Source organism: Lagenorhynchus albirostris, chromosome 1 (genome assembly GCF_949774975.1).
Source record: "Lagenorhynchus albirostris chromosome 1, mLagAlb1.1, whole genome shotgun sequence".
Taxonomy (NCBI): Eukaryota; Metazoa; Chordata; class Mammalia; order Artiodactyla; family Delphinidae; genus Lagenorhynchus; species Lagenorhynchus albirostris.
In genome coordinates, this window is record NC_083095.1 from 122,996,793 (window position 1) to 123,005,173 (window position 8,381).

Sequence of the window (8,381 nt, forward strand, 5' to 3'; positions counted from 1 at the left end):
ACTTGCTTATTAGTTCTAATAGTATTTTTGTGGATGTGTGTGTGGGTATCTTAGGACTTTCTATATACAAAATGATGTCATCTGCAAATACAGGTACTTTTATTTCTTCCTTTCTAATCTTGATGCCTTTTATTTCTGTTTCTAATTGCCCTGACTAGAACTTCTAGTACAATTCTGAGTAGAAATAGTGAGAGCAGACATCCTGATCTTAGGAAGAAAGCACCAACTATGAAAGTATTAACATCATATTAAGGATGTGAGCTGTGGGTTTTTTGTAGATGTCCTTGATTAGGTTGAGGAAATTCCCTTCTATTCCTAATTTGTTTGTTTGTTTTTAAATTATAAATGGGTTTTAATTGTGTCAAATGCTTTTTTTGTTTTGTTTTGTTCTGCATCTTTTGAGATAATCATGTGCTTCTTAAAAATGCTATTGATAAAGTATATTACATTAATTGATATTTGGATATTTAACCAACCTTGCAACGTTCCTGGGATAAATCCCACTTGGTCATGGTCATGGTGTAATTCTTTTTATATGTTGCTGGATTCAGTTTGCTAATATTTTGTTAAGGATTTTTGCGTCCATATTCCTAAGAGATATGGGTCTGTAGTTTTCTTGTGATTTCTTTGGTTTTGGTATCAGGGTAATTCTACCTGATAGAATGAATTGAGAAGTGTTCCCTCCTTTTCTACTTTCTGGAAGAGTTTATGAAAACATTGATATTAGTTCTTTTTTAAATATTTGGTAGAATTCATCAGTGAAGACATCTGAGCCTGTAGGTAATTTTTTAAGTTAATATTTCGATGTCTTTACTTGTTATAGGTCTTTACAGATTGTTTCTTCTTAAGTCAGTTTCAATGGTTTGTTTCTAGGAATTTGTCCATTTATTGGTATCTAATTTATTGGTATATAATGTTCATAATATTTCTTTTTAATCTTTTTTATTTCTGTAATGTCAGTAAGAATGTTACCTCTTTCATTTCTGATTCTAGTAATTGAATCTTTTTTTTGTCTTTTTAAATTTATTTATTTATGGCTGCATTGGGTCATTGGGTCTTCGTCACTGCGCACAGGGCTTTCTCTAGCTGTGGCGAGTGGGAGCTACTCTTCGTTGCGGTGTGCAGGCTTCTCATTGTGGTGGCTTCCCTTGCTGCTGAACATGGGCTCCAGACACGTGGGCTTCAGTAGTTGTGGCACGCAGGCTCAGTTGTTCCGCAGCATGTAGGATTTTCCCAGACCAGGGCTCAAACCCATGTCCCCCGCACTGGAGCGTGGATTCTTAACCACTGCGCCACCTGGGAAGTCCCCCTTTTTTTTTTCTTGATAGTTCTAACTAAACGTTTGTCAATTTTGTTGATCTTTAAAAAAAAACAAAACAGCTTTTGGTTTATTGATTTTCTCTGTTTTTCTATCCTCTATTTCACTAATTTACACTCTAATTTTTATTATTTCCTTACCACTGCTTGTTTTAGACTTAGTTTGCTCTTCCTTTTCCAGTGTCTTAAGGTGGAAGATTAGGTTATTGATTTGAGATCTTTCTTGTTTTATAATATAAGTATTTACAGCTATAAATGTCCCTCTAAGCACTGGTATAGCTGCATCCCATAAGTTTTGGTATGTTGTGTATTCATTTTCATTTATTTCAAGGTATTTTCTAACTTCCCTTGTGATTTCTTCTTTATTTTCTTGTTTTGTATTGTTTTCTTTTTGTGTGTGTGTGATTTCTGCTGTGATTTCAGAGTTGTTGCTTAATTTCTACATATCTGTGAATTTTCTAAATTTCTTTTTGTCATTGATCTCTAATTTTATCCCATGTGGGTTAGTTTTCATTTCTGAAAGTTATTTTTCCTGGGTAAAACATTTTAGGTTGATATTTATTTTTCCTTTCTGTATTTTAAAGACTTGGCTCCACTGTCTTCTTGCTTGCATTGTTTCTTTTTTCTTTCCTTCTCATTTTATAAATCAATACTCCTAAGAGGTTAGTAAATGTTTCACATGAGAGGTACTTAAGTTTTATGTAGGAGTATAATTTGCCTTTAGTCACAGTTAATAAGTCATAAATCATGGATATTACTTGCCTTGTGATGAGCCTAGTTTCACTTGAAAAACTTGGAAAGAAGAGGTTAGTTATATATATTCTCAAATTCAAATTTTGTGGTCACCAATTCTCTTGATTTCCTTTTTTTTTTTTTTTTTTTGCGGTACGCGGGCCTCTCACTGTTGTGGCCTCTCCCGTTGTGGAGCACAGGCTCCGGACGCGCAGGCTCAGCGGCCATGGCTCACGGGCCCAGCCGCTCCACGGCATGTGGGATCTTCCCGGACCGCGGCACGAACCCGTGTCCCCTGCATCGGCAGGCGGACTCTCAACCACTGCGCCACCAGGGAAGCCCTCTTGATTTCCTTTTTGACTCAGTGGTTAAGATTGTGTTACTTAGTTTCCACATATTTGTGGATTCTCCTATTTTTGTGATTCAGTTGATTTCTAGTTTCATTTCATTTTGTTTAGAAAATCTTGGTGTGATTTCCATATTCTTCAATTCATTAAGACTCTACTGTGACATACATGTCATCTATCCTGGAGAAAGTTCTGTGATTGCTTGAGAAAAATGTAAATTATTCTGCTATTGGGCAAAAAGTTTTGTATATATCTTTTAGATCCATTTTTTATAATGTTGTCCAAATCCACAGATGTTTTAAATTGATTTCTGTCTCAATGTTTTTTGTTTTTGTTTTTTTTAAACGTAGATTTTATTTATTTATTAATTTTTGGCTGCATTGGGTCTTTGTTGCTGCGCGCGGGCTTTCTCTAGTTGCGGCAAGCGGGGGCTACTCTTCATTGTGGTGCGCCGGCTTCTCATTGCGGTGGCTTCTCTTGTTGCAGAGCATGGGCTTAGTTGTGGCACACGGGCTTAGTTGCTCCGCGACATGTGGGATCTTCCTAGACCAGGGCTCGAACCCGCATCCCCTGCATTGGCAGGTGAATTCTTAACCACTGTGCCACCAGGGAAATCCTCAATGTTTCATCCATTATTGCAAGTCCTGTATTAAAGTCTCCTACTATTATTGTGTTTCTCTCAATTTCTCCTTTCAGATCTGCCAATATTTAATTTACATACTTTGGTGATTTGATGCTGGGTGCATATATGTTTACAATTACTCTATCTTCCTATTGAATGACCCTTTTATCATTATGTAATGATCTTCTTTGTCTCTAGTGACAGTTTCTGGCTAAAAGTCAGCTTTGTGTGCTTTAAATATAGGCACTTCTGCTTTGTTTTGGTTAACATTTGCATGAAATATCTTTTTTCATCACTTCACTTTCAGCCTATGTGTGTCCTTGAATCTAAAGTGAGTTTCTGGTAGACAACAGATCTTGGCTTTTTATCCATTCAGCCACTATGTATCTTTTTGAAGGTCTAATTGTCTTTATTAGGTGATTCATGAGTCAGGTAGCATTCTGTCTAGGAACTAGAAGGAGGCCCAGAGGGGAAGGCTTTTAGAGGCAAAAGGACGGTGGGGCAAGGAGGTTACTAGCAAAATGAAAAAGAGAATTGTTTCAGGCCAGGTCATCTTCTTTGGCCGGGAAAGGAAGGGTGGGGTGGGGGGGTCTCATTATGCAGATTGCCTCACTGATTAGTGCTAATTAGGAAATTTAAGGTATTTATTTAAAAACCACATTCCTGGGAGAGGTTGAAAGTACAATTAAGTCTTGGTTTGCTGTCCTGGGGGCAAATAACTCCATTTTGGGCTTGTTACTTCTTTTTAACAATTCCCCCCTTTTGATCAAACTCTCACCCTGAGAGATGTGATCAAAATTTAAGGTATTAGTGCCACTCTGAGCTACGTATCTATGGATGCTTGGTGTGGTATCCACAGATCATAATGTTTTGTTTAATCCCTGTGACATTCACAGGTCATGGTTCCCGTTTCCTAATCCTTAAAGTGGTCATTCTCCTTGTTCCTTTTCTGACATCCCAGTCTTAGGGAGATCATTTGCTTGACATTTAACAGCTGTGAACACGCATTTCAAAGCTTTTGAGAGAATATAATGCACCAGGGGGATTTTTATGATAACTATAAGCAGGAGAATTCCCAGTGTTTGGAGTGTACTTTGAAGCCATGGTCCCCAAGACCCAAACCAATCAGAATCAAATAAGTCAAAGAAAGACCCTATTGAAAGAGTCATCTTCTTAAGTCAAGTTTGCTCAATACTGTTACGTAACTGAGTTTCAACTTTCCCAGAAGTATTAACCCAGGTATAACAGGTACATTTGCATTGTTTCTGACAAAAAAAAATCTGCTATCCTTATTTTTGTCTGTTTGTATGTAGTGTGTCTTTTTTTCTTAGGCTGCTTTTAAGTCTTTCTTTTTATCACTTTTTTTTTTTTTGGAAACTAGTATTCTGTTAAGGAATCCACTTCTATGACTTATGAAGTTCAGGCTGAGTTAATAGTGATGAGTTCTGGAGGTAATGACACCCAACTCTGACTTTCTGGTTATAACCACTGTCTTCTCTCTCTATCCCAACTGAAATCCCAGACTCATGAGGCCTCCATCCCTGCCCTCTTATTCCTGGAAGATGCCGAAGCCAACTATGTAAGAGCCTTTTTCAGAGGAAAAGACGACTTTTGTCTTCCCAGAAGACAAACCCTCTACTTTGCTTTATGAGGCAGACAGCAACCCCAAACCACAGAAAGGTTGAGAATTCTCCTTATCACTTTTTAAAAACAATTTTGATATACTTTGGTATAGGTTTTTTTTCCTTTTTCTTTTTTTTTCTTGGTTGAGTAGAGAGTACTTTATTGATGGTACATGACAAAATAGGGGTCCTCCAAAGTAGGGCTTGGGAGAGCCCCAACTCTGATGGGGTCACAGTTTCTTGTTCTTGGAAACTGTCAAGAACGAGAGATTCTCAGAGTTTTGGGAGACTGAGCTGAGGCAAGGACTCCCCAGCAGCTGAGGACCTCTCTCTTCCTCTCGCGTTCTTAGTAGGGCTGATGGTCCAGGGACTCTTACTCCTTGGAGGCCATGTGGACCATAAGGTTCATCACCCTGTTGCTATAGTCAGATTCATTGTCATACCAGAAAATGAGCTTGATAAAGTGGTCATTGAGAGCAGTGCCAGCCCTAGCATCAAAGGTGGAGGAGTGGGTGTCACTGTTAAAGACTCAGGAGACAATCTGGTCCTTAATGTAGCCCAGGATGCCCTTAACCGACCCTTTGATACCTGCTTTACCACCTTCTTGATGTCATCGCATTTGGCAACTTTCTCCAAATGGAGGTCAGATCCAGAACCAACACACTGTGGGTGGGGACATGAGAGGCCACGCCAGTGAGCTTCCCATTCAGCTCAGGGATGACCTTGCCTACAGCCTTGGCAGCACCAGTAGAAGCTGGGATAATGTGCTGGGCAGCCCCATGACCGTCACACCACAGCTTCCCAGAGGAGCTATCCACTGTCTTCTGGGGGGCAGTGATGGCATAGACTGTGGGTGTGAGTCCCTCCATGATGCCAAAGTTGTCATGAATGATGTTGGCTGAGGGGAGCGGGGGCAAGCAATTGGTGATGCAGTAGGCATTGCTGACAATCTTGAGTGAGTTGTCATATGTCTCATGGTTCATGCCCATGACATACATGGGGGCATCAGCAGAAGGAGCAGAAATGATGACCCTTCTGGCTCCACCCTTAAAATGAGCCCCAGCCTTCTCCATGATAATGAAGACACCAGTGGACTCCACAACATATTTGGCACCAGTATCATCCTATTTGATGTTGGTGGGATCTTACTCCTGAAAGATGGAGATGAGCCTTCCATGGATGACAAGCTTCCCATTCTCATCTTTCTGCCATTGAATTTGCCATGGGTAGAATCATACTGGAACATGTTGACCATGTAGTTGAGGTCAATGAAGGGGTCATTGATGGAGACATTATCTACTTTGCCAGAGTTAAAAGTAGTCCTGGTGGGACTTCCCTGGTGGCTCAGTGGTTGGGAATCCGCCTGCTAATGCAGGGGACACAGGTTCAAGCCCTGGTCCAGGATGATCCCACATGCCAAGGAGCAGCTAAGCCCGTGAGCCACAACTACGGAAGCCCGAGAGCCTGGAGCCCATGCTCTGCAACAAGAGAAGGCCCCGCTCGCCACAACTAGAGAAAGCCCACGCACAGGAACAAAGACCCAAAGCAGCCAAAAATAAATTAATTTATTTATTTATTAAAAAAAAAAAAGTAGTCCTGGTGACCAGGCACCCAATACAGCTGTATTCGTTTACTCCAGCCTTCACCATCATGTCTCAGTGACATGGCTGGCACTGCACAAGAAGATGCAGCTGTCTTGGGAATTCCCTGGTGGTCCAGTGGTTAGGACTCTGTGCTTTCACTGCCGAGGGCCCAGGTTCAATCTTGGTCTCTCTTGTGCTTTCTGTTGGATGGGGAAGACCAGAGAGCTTGGTATAGTTTCTTTATGTTTATAGTGCTTGGGGTTAATTATCTTAGATCTATGGATTTATCGTTTTTATCAAATTTAGAAATGTTTCAGTTAATTTTTTCCTTCAAATATTTTTTCCTGTCTTCTTCCCTCAGGTTACATATATAGAAATATTAGGTCGCTTGACGTCATCTCACAGCTCACTGATGCCATGTTATTATTATTAGTCTTTTTTCTCTAGGTGTTTTATTTTGGATAGTTTCTATTACTATGTATTAAAATTCACTAATCTTCTGCCATGTCTAGTGTTCTATTAATCCATCTAGTGTATTTTTATCTCAGACATTATAGTTTTCATAATTTCAACTTGGGTCTTTTAAAAAATACCTTCTATATCTCTATTTAACATGGTCAGTCTTTTCTTTATCTTCTTGAACATATGGAATATAGTTCGAATAACTGTTTTAATGTCTGTGATAGGGACTTCCCTGGCGATCCAGTGGTTAAGACTCTGTGCTTCCACTGTAGGGAGAATGGGTTTGCTCCCTGGTTGCGGAACTAAGATCCTGCATGCTGTGCAGCCAAAAAAAAAAAAAAAAAAAGTCTGTAATAACTGTATCATCTGGGTAATTTCTAGGTAGGTTTCAATTGATTGGTTTTTCTTTTCATTATGAGTCATATTTTCCTGTTTCTTTTTTACCTGCTAATTTTTATTGGTTGCCAGGCATTAAGAATTTTATTTTATCAATTGCTAGATTTGTGTGTGTGTGTATTCTTTTTTTTTTTTTTTTTTTTTTGCGGTTCGCGGGCCCCTCACTGCTGCCGCCACCCCCCACCCCCCAGCCCCCACGCGCAGAGCACAGGCTCCAGACGCGCAGGCTCAGTGGCCATGGCCCACGGGCCCAGCCACTCCGCGGCACGCAGGATCCTCCCAGACCGGGGCACGAACCCGCGCCCCCTGCACCGGCAGGCGGACCCCCAAACACTGCGCCACCAGGGAAGCCCTGTGTGTGTGTATTCTTATAAATGTCCTTGAGCTTTGTCCTGGCGTGCAAAAGTTACTTGAAAACAGTTTGGTCCTTTCAGATCTTACTTTTGTTAGAGGGGGCCAGAGCAGTGTCTAGTTTTTTCCCACTTCCGAGCCAAAACTTCTTCTGACGCTGGCTCTACTCAGTGTCCCGTTAATTGTGTGGTTTCTACTCTGGTTTGTGGGAACCAGCGCTATTCGCAGCTCTCTGTGAGCTCCAAGGATTATCCTCTCTCATCCTTTTGGGTGGTGCGCACCGTGCTTTCTGGTGGTTTCCTCACATGCATGCACTGAGCAGAATGACTGCAGAGGTACCCTGTGTAGAGCTCTAGAGTTCTCTGTGTGCAGCTCTTGCCCTTTTGGTTCTCTGCCTCGTGTTCCGTACTCCCAGCTTTTCAGTGTCTTCTCAGTGTGGGGAGGCTGCCAGGCTTCACCTGCCTTCCTCTCGCTGCGCTCTGGTCTGGAAACTTTCTTCAGGCGGTGAGGTGGGGCATTTCTAGGGCTCACCTCATTTGTGTCCTCACTCCCAGAAGTCACTATTTTTCCCTGTCTGGCACCCGATGTCTTGAGAACCACCGTTGCACATATTTTGCGGGGTATTTTAGTTTTCTTAGGTGGGGATGTAAATCCAGTCCCTGTTACTCCGTCTCAGCTGGATGCAGAAATCCTTATGATCTTTGGTTGATTTGTTCAACTGGCATTTACTGAGGGCAAGCTCGCTGTGTGCCCACCTCACAGCAGGCTTGCTCATCTCCAAACACTCCAAATTTTCCTGTCTCAGGGCCTTTGCGTGGGCCCTCTTCTCTGTCCAGAATGCTCTTTCTAGCTGTACTTCCCTCCCTCAGCTCAAAGGCCTTCTCAGACTAACCTGTGTAAAGCGAATTGCTCTCTTTTATTTCCACCACACTTATGCTTTCCTTTACAG

General features: G+C 41.5%; 1 pseudogene; it reads right to left on the reverse strand.

Moving 5' to 3' along the window:
• Positions 1–4,944: 4,944 nt before the first annotated feature.
• On the reverse strand, positions 4,945–5,910 carry LOC132531670 (glyceraldehyde-3-phosphate dehydrogenase-like; annotated as a pseudogene).
• Between the last annotated feature and the right edge of the window lie 2,471 nt (positions 5,911–8,381).